Source organism: Bombina bombina, chromosome 6 (genome assembly GCF_027579735.1).
Source record: "Bombina bombina isolate aBomBom1 chromosome 6, aBomBom1.pri, whole genome shotgun sequence".
Lineage (NCBI taxonomy): Eukaryota > Metazoa > Chordata > Amphibia > Anura > Bombinatoridae > Bombina > Bombina bombina.
In genome coordinates, this window is record NC_069504.1 from 242,875,581 (window position 1) to 242,887,781 (window position 12,201).

Below are 12,201 nucleotides of genomic sequence, written 5' to 3' on the forward strand. Positions count from 1 at the left end.
GTCGGGGGCATGGTGGTTTAAGGCTTAATAGGTAGTATATGGGTGTTAGTGTACTTTGTAAAATTTTAGTTATGAGTTTTGTGAAACATTTTTGTTTCACAAAATCTAAAACTACTGGTCTCAGATAGTGGAATGGATCATAGCGGTATAGACTATAACGCAAGCATTTTAGCCGGACCGCACAACCTGTAATAAAGGTGCTATAAAAATCCTGCACTCAAAAGTAATTTTTTGAGTGCGGAATAGAGAGTTGCATAAAGGCTAAAACACTTGCGGTATAGCTGTACCGCTGCGACTTATAATACGGGAGACCTGCATATTCTCTGCGCAATGGCCAATTTTTCAGCGTTATAGCCATACTGTACCATACCGCAAAACGTTTCATTTTGCCGTATGTTATTTACTTTCCCTGTCAGTGGGCCGATTTCACCAACAGGAAGATTGTGAAAATCCAGTTCAGGTTTTTTATGTGTGAGTAATTAAGGTGATTAGGCTCACCTGATACAAGTTTGGCAAAACATATATTGCTGCAACTGAAAGAAACTCATAAAATTGTTAAGCACTGTTGCTACTGTTGTTATTGTGTTGGATTGTTTTCAGTTAGATCAGAAGAACTTTCTCAATTCCTTAATCAGATAGTCTCTCTCATGGTAGAGTGAGAGTTCCTTTTTGGCCCTTGGTGCATCTTTTCTTCGGCCTACTTAGACCGTGGTCACCACAAATGCAAGCCTTCTAGGTTGGGGGACTGTCTGGGGATCTCAAAAGGCGAAAGGAGTTTGGTCTCCTCTGGAGCACAGGTTACCTATCAACATTCTGGAACTCCAAGTGATTCTTCAAGCTCTTCAGTCCTGACCCCTTCTTAAACAAAATAAATTATTTTGGTTTCAATCATACAACATAACAGCAGTTTCTTATATCAATCATCAAGGAGGAACTCCCAGTCCACTAGCTATGCAAGAAGTGTCTCAGATCCTATCATGGGCAGAGGAAAATCTCTGCACTCTGTCTGCCATTCACATTCTAGGGGTGAACAATTATGAAGCAGACTATCTCAGTCATCAGTTCATCCAGGAGAATGGTCTCTTCATCAAGATGTTTTTAAATTTTTCTTGTCTGAGTTCTCCCAGAAGCAGATCTAATGGCTTCCAGGCTGCATCCCAAACTTCCAGCATACTGTGCCAGATCAAGAAATCCAAACACTCTAATTATTGTGAGTCTTTGGAACTTTCGGCTAGCGTATCTGTTTCTCCTATTTGTTTTACTTCCAAGAGTCATTGCCAGAATCCAACATGAGTCAGTTTCTGTGATCTTGATAGCTTCAGCTTGGCCCCCCAGAACATGGTATGCAGACCTGATTCAGATGTCTTCTGCCCCTCCATGGACTCTGTCGCAAAGAGAGGATCTTCTTTCTCAAGGACTGTTACTGTTACTTTGAAATAAAGATATTAGTCAAACTTCTAGTTTATTGGAACATTTTTCTGTCTGAAAAGCCTCTGCTTTTGTTTTGTCATCCTGGCTCACACTGTCCAATCATAAGGCTTACATGGTCATGGGAAAGACGCCTCCTAAAATGATTACTGCCCATTCTGCTAGATCTGTTTCTACGTTTTGGGCCTTCAAACATAATGAATCTTTGGAGCAGATTTGCAAGACTGCAACCTGGTCTTCTCTCCATTATTTGTCTAAATTTTATTGTTTTGATATTTTTGATTCTTCTAAAGCTGCTTTTGGCAGGAAAAGCACTCTGCAGTGTCTTGCAAATAGGAACTGTCTCTCTCTGTCCCACCCATCTCTACTCATGGACTCTCAGCACTTGTTAAAGTCCTGAAATGGCCTATTTGACATATGTGCATGTTTTCCAAGATGATTTCCAATAAGAATATGTGCAAGACACTCTGAAATGGCCACTTATAACATTTAAGAAGTGTACTTGTAAATATGGTATAGCTTCATTAAAGTTCCATTCATAACTTTTGTAAAATCCGTCTGCAGTGAGAAAGACACACATTTACATATGTAAACTAATTAAATACATGATATCCCACTCAGCTAAAAAGATCTGTAGGAAAAGCAAGAAAAAACTAAATTTATGCTCACCTGTAAAAAAATGTTTTTTTCCGGATATGGTGATTCCACGGTTTGAGTAATTACTGTTGGAAATATCTCTCCTGGCCAGCAGGAGAATGCAAAGAGCACCACAGTTAAACTGCTAAGTATCACTCCCTTACCCACAACCCCCAGTCATTCGACCAAAGGGAAATGGAGAAAAAGTAGTAACACAAGGTGTAAAGGTGTCTGAGGCTATAGTCAAAAGAACAACTGTCTTAAAATAAATGGTAGGGCTGTGGACTCACCATATCCGGAAAGAAATACATTTATCAGGTAAGCATACATTTTGTTTTTCTTTCCTAAGATACAGTATGGTGAGTCCACGGGTTGAGTAATTACTGTTGGGAACTAATACCCAAGCTAGAGGACACGGATAAATAGGGAGAGACAAGACAGGCAGTCCTAAACAGAAGGCACCACCACTTCAAGAACCTTTCTCCCAAAAGAAGCCCCAGCCGAGGCAAAAGTATCAAATTTGTCATATTTGGAAAAACTATGTAGAGAAGACAAAATTGCAGCCTTGCAAATTGTTTCCACAAAAGCTTCATTTTTGAAAGCCCAAGAAGAAGAAACAGCTCTGTGGAATGAGCCGTTTTCTCTCAGGAGGCTGCTGTCCAGCAGTCTCATAAGCCAAATGAATTATACTTTGTAGCCAAAAAGAAAGAGTAGTAACAGTAGTGTTCTGACTTTTATGTTTCCCAGAGAAACAGACAAAGAGGGCAGAGGACCGACGAAAATCCGTAGTCGCCTGTAAGTAGAATTTAAGAGCACGTACAACATCTAAATTGTGTAAAAAACATTCTTTGGAAGAAGAAGGATTAGGACACAAAAAAGGAACAACAATTTCCTGATTGATATTTCTATTAGAAACAACCTTAGGAAGCAAACCTAACTTAATACAAAGAAACACCTTATCAGCATGAAAAATAAGATAAGGGGAATCACACTGCAGAGCTGAGAGTTCCAAGACTCTTCCAGCAGAAGAGATAGCAACAATTAACAAAACCTTCCAAGATAACAACTTAATGTCTATGGAATGCAATGGCTCAAAAGGAGCCAGCTGTAAAACTTTAAGAACAAGGTTAAGGCTCAAAGGAGGAGCAACAGACTTAAAGACAAGCTTGATTTTGACCAGGGCCTGACAAAAAGATTGCACATCTGGCACATCCACCAAACATTTATGTAGTAAAACAGATAAAGCAGAAATCTGACCCTTCACTGACTGACAATCCCTTCTCCAGGCCTTCCTGAAGAAAAGATAAAATTCTAGGAATTCTAATTCTACTCCAAGAGTAGCCCTTGGATTCACACCAATAAAGATATTTACGCCATATCTTATGGTAAATCTTTCAAGTAACAGGCCTGCGAGCCTGAATCATGGTCCCAATGAACAACGCTTGGACAGAATTAAGCGTTCAATCTCCAAGCAGTCAGCTTCAGAGAAATGAGATTTGGATGAATGAAGGGACCCTGTATCAGGAGGTTCTTCCTCAGAGGTAGTCTCCAAGGTGGAAGAGATGATATCTCCACTAGGTCTGCAAACCAGATCCTGCAAGGCCACGCAGGGGCTATTAGAATCAACAAAGCCCTCTCCTGTTTTGCAATGACTCATGGAAGGAGAGCAAATGGAGGAAACAGGTATGCCAACCTAAAAACCAAAGGAACCGCCAGAGCATCTATCAGAACAGCCTGCGGATCTCTTGACCTTGAACCGAACCTTGGAAGCTTGGCATTCTGACTGGACACCATCAGATCTAACTCTGACACCCCCCATTTGAGGACTAAGCTTGAAAAACACCTCCAGATGGAGTTCCCACTCCCCGGGATGAAAAGTCTGTCTGCTTAGAAAATCCACTACTCAGTTGTCTACTCCTGGAATGTGGATGGCAGATAGACAGCAATTGTGGGTCTCTGCCCACTGAAGAATCCAAGTAGCCTCCTTCATGGTGATTGATGTAAGCCACAGAGGTTATGTTGTCTGACTGGAACCTGATAAACTGGGCTGAGGACAAATGAGGCCAACGCAATAGAGCATTGTAAATCACCCTCAACTCCAAGATGTTTTAACGAGTTACAGACTGCTCCCCAGCCCAGCAGGCTGGCATCCATGGTCACGATCACCCAGGAAGGTCTCCGAAAGCATGTGCCCTGAGACAGATGTTCCTGAGAAATCCACCATGGGAGAGAGTCCCTTGAAAATTGATCTAACTCTATTCTCTGAGATAGATCCGTATGGTCGTCATTCCATTGTCTGAGCACGTACAACTGGAGAGCTCTCAAATTGAATCAAGCAAAAGGAATGATGTCCATGGAAGCCACCATCAGACCAATAACCTCCATACATTGAGCTACTAAAGGATGAGCAGTAGCCTGAAGAGAGAAGCAAGAGGAAATGATTTTGTTTTTCCTGACCTTTGTCAGAAAAATCTTTATCAATAGAGAATCTAATATGGTCCCTAAGAACACTACTCTTGTAGCAGGGGAAAGGGAGCTTTTTCCAGATTCACATTTCATCCATGGGAACGAAGAAAAGACAACAGTGAGATTTTGCTTGTTGAAAATATGGTGCCTGAACAAATATGTCGTCCAGGTAGGGTGCCACAGTAATTCCACGAGAACAGATCACTGCCAAAAGAGTCCCCAGAACCTTTGAAAAAATTCTGGGAGCCGTGGCTAGACCAATTATAAAGGCCACGAACTGGAAATGTTGGTCCAGAAAGGCAAATCTCAGGAATCTGTGAAGATCCCTGTGAATAGGAACATGAAGATATGCATCCTTTAGGTCTATGATTGTCATGAACTGACTCTCTTGTACTAAAGAAAGAATGGAGCGTATAGTCTCCATCTTGAAGGATGGAGCTTTGAGAAACTTGTTTAGACACTTCAAGTCTAGAATGGGACAGAAACATCCTTCTTTTTTGGGAACCACAAATAGGTTGGAGTAGAACCCAAGACCCTGTTCCTGCACTGGAACTATCACTCCCAAGGAGGAAAGATGTTGTATACATTTCAAGAACGCCTCTCTCTTTATCTGGTCTGCAGATAATTTTGAGAGAAGGAATCTGCCTCTGGGAGAAAAAGTCTTGAATTCCAATTTTTAACCCTGGGATACTATATCCACAGTCCAGGGATCTGGGACATCTCGTATCCAGGCTGGAGAGAACTGAGAAAGTCTGCCCCCACCTGATCCAATCCCAGATCCGAGGCAAACCCTTCATGCTGATTTGGAATCAGCTGTAGGTTTCTTTGATTTTTTCCCTTGTTCCAAGACTGATTGGGTTTCCAAGAAGACTTGGATTGTTCCTGATTGGAAAAAGATACTCTGACGTCCTTTAGGCCTAATTATCTTGAGGTAGAAAAGACCCTTTTCCACCCATAATATCAGAGATAATTTCTGCCAAACCGGGTCTAAACAAGGTTTCGCCCTTGTAAGGAATTGCCAGAAGCTTGACTTTAGAGAAAACGTCCGCAGACCAGGATTTCAACCATAATGCCCTGCGGGCTAAGATGGCGAAACTAGAAGTTTTAGCTCCTAGTCTAACAACCTGTAAAAGGCATCTGCAATAAAGGAATTGGCAAATTTAAGAGCTTTAATACTATCTTGAATTTCATCCAAGGAAATCTCTACTTGAAGAGAATTATACAAGGTGTCAAACCAATAAGATGCCGCACTAGTCACGGTAGCAATACACACCGCAGGTTGCCATGGGAGACCTTGATGAACATAAATCTTTTTCAAATAAGCCTCCAGCTTCCTGTCCATCAGATCCTTAAAAGAGCAGCTATCCTCAATAGGAATAGTGGTTCTCTTAGCCAGAGGGGAAATGACCCCTACAACTTTGGGTACAGTATACCAAGGGTCTTTAATGGAGTCCTCGACAGGAAACATTTTCTTAAAAATGGGAGACGTGGAAAAAGACACCCCTGGTTTCTCCCATTCCTGTGAGATAATCTCCCTAGCATGGTCGGGCACAGGAAAAACCTCTGAAGTGGAAGGTTCATCAAAGAAACTATTAAGTTTACTAGATTTCTTTGGAGTGAAAATGACAGGGGTATCGGAATAATTTAAAGTAGCTAAAACCTCCTTTAACAATACACAAAGGTGTTCAAGCTTAAATCTGAAGGATACTACCTCAGTCTCAGAAGAAGGAATTATACTGTCCGAATCTGAGATTTCACCCTCAGAAAGTCCCGATGTATCTTCCTCATCAGACTTATGAGAAAGGGCAACTTGGGAAGCAGAACTGAGGACAGGCACCTTACTTTCTGAATTTCTCGATTTCCTCTTGCGTTTTCCCTGTAATCTGGGAATGGCAGCTAATGCCGCAGATGCCGCTGAAAATACCTGGGCAGCAATTTCTGCTTTTAAATAAACTCCACTAGGAGTTATAGAGGAACCCCAGGGCACTGTATGTGACGCCATTGAGGCTTTGGACATAGTAGGAGAAAGATGAGGTATTATTTTAGCAGCATCATCCTGAGAGACATTAGGGTCAAAAATGGTACCTTTATTTTGCAAGGTTTTCTTGACACATGAAGAACAAAATTGTATAGGAGCTGCAATTTGTGCATCTAAACATAATAAGCATTAATTCATGAGAGCAGGCTCTTGCTCCATATCAGACATGTTGTGTAACAGTAAATAACTTGTAAAGATAAGTTTAATAAACATCAAATAAACTTCTAAAATACCCCTCAGGCAACCCCATGCCTTAATTACTGAGGGGCCTTACCGCTACCAATTAAGACCGGATCACCCAGAAATGGAGAAAAACTACTTTTTTCTCAGAAACGTTATGAAGTTAAGCCGGTCATGTGACCACATCTGCCGAGCTCAAATTACTGCTGCGACACAGAGAGGCACCAGCTCCTGGTACACTGAGTACCAGAAATATCAGTTTTTTCAAACCTGACAGATTAAAATGTTGCATTGTTTTATTTTAAAGCAATGGGGAAATTAGTAAACTGCTGAAATAGAAAATTCAGCCTTACTTTCAGCTTAAACTTGTATTAATTTATCAAGTAAATAGCAATCTCTAAAGAAGTTATTACTTCATCAAACGATCTGTTTACGTTTGTGTTGATTGGCTAACCGGGACACACACCCTCCTCTTTGTGTCCACTGAGACTCACGGATAACGCGCACAAACGTACGACGTCACTAACCCTTGTTGATTGGTTATGGACGTCACGTGTCTGGGACACACCTCCTCCCGGATTGGCTGGCTTCGATATAAATCAGGCAGCACGGAGGACAACCGGTGCCTTTGACAAAGCAGTTGGCGAAACGCACGTCAGGCACTCGCACTTGTCATGGTTGAGCCTGTAATTGAACCTGGGACCTGTCTCTATTTCTGCTGCTGTTCTTTCCCAGACTGTTGTTTTACCACTATGCCACCAGATGGCTTGATCACAGGAAAAGAATATTGTTTTTTTCTGTTTGCTGCAATTTTGGCTCTCTGGCTCCACCTGCTTGCCAGCTGAAACAAATCATGTAATCTGCAGCCTGCTTTATCTGGGAGGTTTGTTTGCAATTCTGGGCCTTGACATTGAGAGTTATACTCTGAAACACTCTCTGCTCCTGTATCCTGTGTGAAATACAGATTTGTTGCATTTCCTGGTTCCTGATTTCTGCTACAATTACTGACTACTCTTCTGGATAATCCCTTGGCACTGTGTTTCATTTTTGGACTGATTTCCTGGCAATTGCTCTTGCCTAAAAACTTTCTTTCTTAAGGACTGACTCAGGTACTTTTGCTTGCTTGTTTCCTGATACTACAAAGTTCCAAATTGCAGTTTATGCAAGTTTCCTGTTTGTTTCTACAAAGTTCCAATTTGCAGTTTATGCAAGTATCCTATTTTTTCTACAAAGTTCCAATTTGCAGTTTATGCAAGTTTCCTGTTTGTTCCTACAAAGTACCAGTTTGCAGTTTATGCAAGTTTCTTTAAAGTACCAGTTTGCAGTTTATGCAAGTTTCCAGTTTGTTACAAATGTGTCCAGTCTACAGCATATGCAAGTATCTTGCTTGCTATTACAAGGCGCTGCATTCCTGTGTGTTACACAGTTCCAGTCTTCTGCATATGCAAGTATCCTGTCTGTTATTCAAGCTTTGCTTTCCTGCCTGAAACTACACAGTTCCAGTTCTACAGCATATGCAAGTATCCTGCTTGTTATTACAAAGCTCTGCTTTCCTGCGTGTTATTACACAGTTCCAGTCTTCAGCATATGCAAATATCCTGTCTGTTACACAAGCTTTGCTTTCCTGCCTGATACTACACAGTTCCAGTTCTACAGCATATGCAAGTATTCTGCTTGTTATTACAAAGCACTGCTTTCCTGCCTGTTATTACACAGTTCCAGTCTTCAGCATATGCAAATATCCTGTCTGTTACACAAAGCTCTGCATTCCTGCCTGCTATTATACAGTTCTACAGCATATGCAAGTATCCTGCTTGTTATTACAAAGCTCTGCATTCCTGCCTGTTATTTCACTGTTCCAGTCTACAGCATATGCAAGTATCCTGTTTGTTATTACAAAGAACTGTATTCCTGTCTAATACTACAACCTATAGACTTTGTCTTATCTAATTGCATATCTCTACATTGCTTTATCCTATAAATAAAACCATCTCCTTTATTTTCTTAAACCTTGTACCTGTTTAATTATGCCTAAAAGAAAAGACTAACGCAGACAAAACACAACATTAACCCCAAAACCTGACACCTCTGCACAACAGCTCCTTACTCCTGAACCTGCTCCCTTGCAGAGTATGACAGAATGTCAAGGCCACAAATTAGAGCTTGCAGAGGTGATTCACTCTTTGACTGAAGTGTCAGAGAGAATTTTGTCCATGGACTCTCATCTACTACAACTTAACCAACTTCTAAAATCTCTTCCAGACGCATTGAAGTCACTTATCCAAGATTCCAGACTTTTTTTTATTTTTTTATTGAGAGTTACTTTAAATATATTTTCACAAACAGAATAATGCATCCATTGTTAGATATCCAAATATGTTTCAGCATTTTCTTAACAAAAATCAATTATTCACTTATTAACATAAATTACATCATAGCATTTCTCTCTTTTCTTTCTCTCTTTTTTTTTTCTTTTTCCATTTATGTAATACTTGGTTATTTCTCTAAATAAATCAAAGCGAATACACACTACATATCACATTTTCTTTGTTACATGTAGTAAGTAAAATAACCTTTATCGTTTCATTAGGGGCGGGGGAAAGAAGGGAAAAAATAAATAAAAAATAGATGCCCCTACTTCCTATTCTCTCTCCCCAAGCATCCTCCAGCTCCCTCTAAGTTGTTCCTCTTGAATGTATAATGAATTTTCAAATGGTTTAATAATAATTAGTTGCATTGAAGGATCTAATGATCTTATGTAAAACTCCCATTTAGACATAAATTTTGCAATTTGTTTTTCCGATTGGTTATTTGTATCAAATTGCTCAAGGGTCATTTGTTTTTGTATTCGTCTTAGAAAAACCTTCATGCTCAAGCTCTTTTTAGAGTTCCATTCACATAGTATCATATTCCTAACAATTAATATTATGGTATTTATTAAACGGGTAACCGATCCATATTCTAAACCTTTTGCTAAGAATAAAACTTCCTTCAAAGTAATACTCATCTTAATTTTACATTTTTTTTCTAACCAGTACCTTATTTTTAGCCAAAAGGTATTAATCTTAGGGCATGAATACATACAATGTACTATGTCTGCTTTTTCGAAGCTGCATTTCTTGCACAAATTGTTTTGTGTATTACCCCACTTAGCCAGAACATAGGGGGTTAAATATACATGGTGCAATATTTTAGCTTGTGACTCTCTCCAGCTAGATAGTAAAGTAGCTTTTTTTACTCTATTTATCCTCCTTAGTTATTTCAAGCTCTGGGGAGATTCTCAGCCATTTATTGATTGATTCATATATATATTTTATCCTGCTCTGATCGTTGAGTTTATTATATAGTGCTGAGCATCTAGTATTCCCTTGAGAGAATAATTTCATTACTAAACTTAAGTTATCCCAATTATCCTTCGTATAGATCACTTTGCCAAGTGAGTTACAATAATGCCTCAGCTGTAAATATATAAAAAAGTGTGATTTCTCCCAGCCATACGAGGCCTTCAAATAGTTAAAATCCCAAATACATTTCTTTTCATTATCAATTATCTGATATAGGTAAATAAGGCCTCTATCTTGCCAAGAATGGCATATTTCTTCATTGATCATTACTTCTGGGTTCCCTACCAGAGGTAAGAAGTTTGAAAAATGAAAGTCTATTTTAAGAATCTTGCATATTTTTTGCCAAGCTATTATAAGATTTTTTATGTTATCTAATTTTTTTAACACTATCTGGTAGCTTTTTATAGTCCATATGTATTAAGGATTTTAATCTGAAAGGTTTTACCATATTTTCTTCTAATTCTAGATCTAAGAATTTATTATTATTAGAGATCCAAGCCAAGACTATTTTAACCAAAAACACCTGATTGTATAAATTTAGGTCAGGTAGGCCCAATCCTCCCCATTCATTTGATATGGACAATTTTACATATGATATTCTAGCTTTTTTACCTTTCCAGCATAATTGAATTAATGCTTTTTTAATGCATAGTAAATCTTTATTTTTTATTTTTAATGGTAAATTTTGCATTAAATATAGAATTTTAGGTGTTGTTATCATCTTAAACATATTAATTTTCCCCGCCAGAGTTATAGGTAAATGTGTCCATCTCTTAATCTCTTCTATGATTTTGAGAAGCAATGGCTCATAATTTAACTTATACCAATCACCTGGAGTATTTGAAAAGTTTATGCCCAGGTATTTTATAAATGTGTCCGCTACCTTGAACTTAGGATTTCTAATAGAGTCTTTCTGTTTTAGTAACCATAAGATCTCTGATTTTTGTATATTGACTCTGTACCAAGAGAATGACCCAAATATTTCTATTAAGTCCGATATTATTGGGATCTGTTCTTTTGAATTTCTTAAAAAAATTAACATATCATCCGCATATGCTGCTACTTTTATTTCAGTGTTTCCAATTCTTATACCTTTAATTGACTCTCTAATTTGAATCATTAATGGCTCAAGCGCTAAGTCAAATAATATTGGTGAGAGGGGGCACCCCTGTCGGGTACCTCTAAACATTTCTATATATTCTGATTGTTGACCATTTATACAAAAGGTGGTCTTTGGGGAGGAGTACAATTTTTTTTATAGATTCCAAGATGTTTCCCTTAAACCCGAACATACTCAAAGACTGAAAAAGATGATCCCATTCTATCGAGTCGAATGCTTTTTGTGCGTCCAAGGTTAGTAGAAGTAAGTCTTCTCCTTTTTTAATAAATTTATCCTTGTTAGCCCAAACATATGAAATAACATTTGTCACTCTCCTAATATTATAGAAAGATGCTCTACCATTTATGAATCCCGATTGATCTGGATGTATTAAAGTCGGGATCGTTCTTTGTAACCTGTCAGCTATTATACTCGTTAATATTTTTAAATCCGAATTCAATAGTGAAATGGGTCTGTAAGATGCCATATCCTGATGTTCTTTCCCTGGTTTAAGTAGAAATATAGTAATAGAGTCCATAAACCTATCTGTCCTAGGCTTCTGTAGAGGAGAAAATAAGAAATTATAAACTCTTTCCAGTATTGGTGCTATTTCTGTGCTCATTAATCTGTAAAACTCATTTGGGAGGTTATCTGGCCCACTCGCTTTGTTTGCTGGAAGAGATTTAATCTTCCCAACTATTTCCTCCAATTCTATCGGGCTATTCACCCAATCCAGCTGAGCTTCAGAGATTTGAGGGACTCTAATTTTATCCCAAAAATTCTTCTTCCTTTCCCAATTTATTCCCTGTGTTCTGTATATGTCAGAATAGAATTCTTTAAAAGCTTTTAAAATCCCTTCTTGAGAGGATATATTAATATCCTCTCTTTTTATGCTGGCAATGACTGTTTTTTTTTATGTATTTTATTTAGAGCTGCCAAATATCTACCAGACATATTACCAAATCTTTGGAATCTACTTCTACCCCTAACCTCTTCTTGCGTGGCTCTTT

General features: G+C 38.7%; 1 protein-coding gene across 1 annotated transcript in view; it reads left to right on the forward strand.

Moving 5' to 3' along the window:
- Positions 1 to 12,201, forward strand: part of KCNC2 (potassium voltage-gated channel subfamily C member 2) — a 609,024-nt gene that overhangs the window by 93,743 nt on the left and 503,080 nt on the right.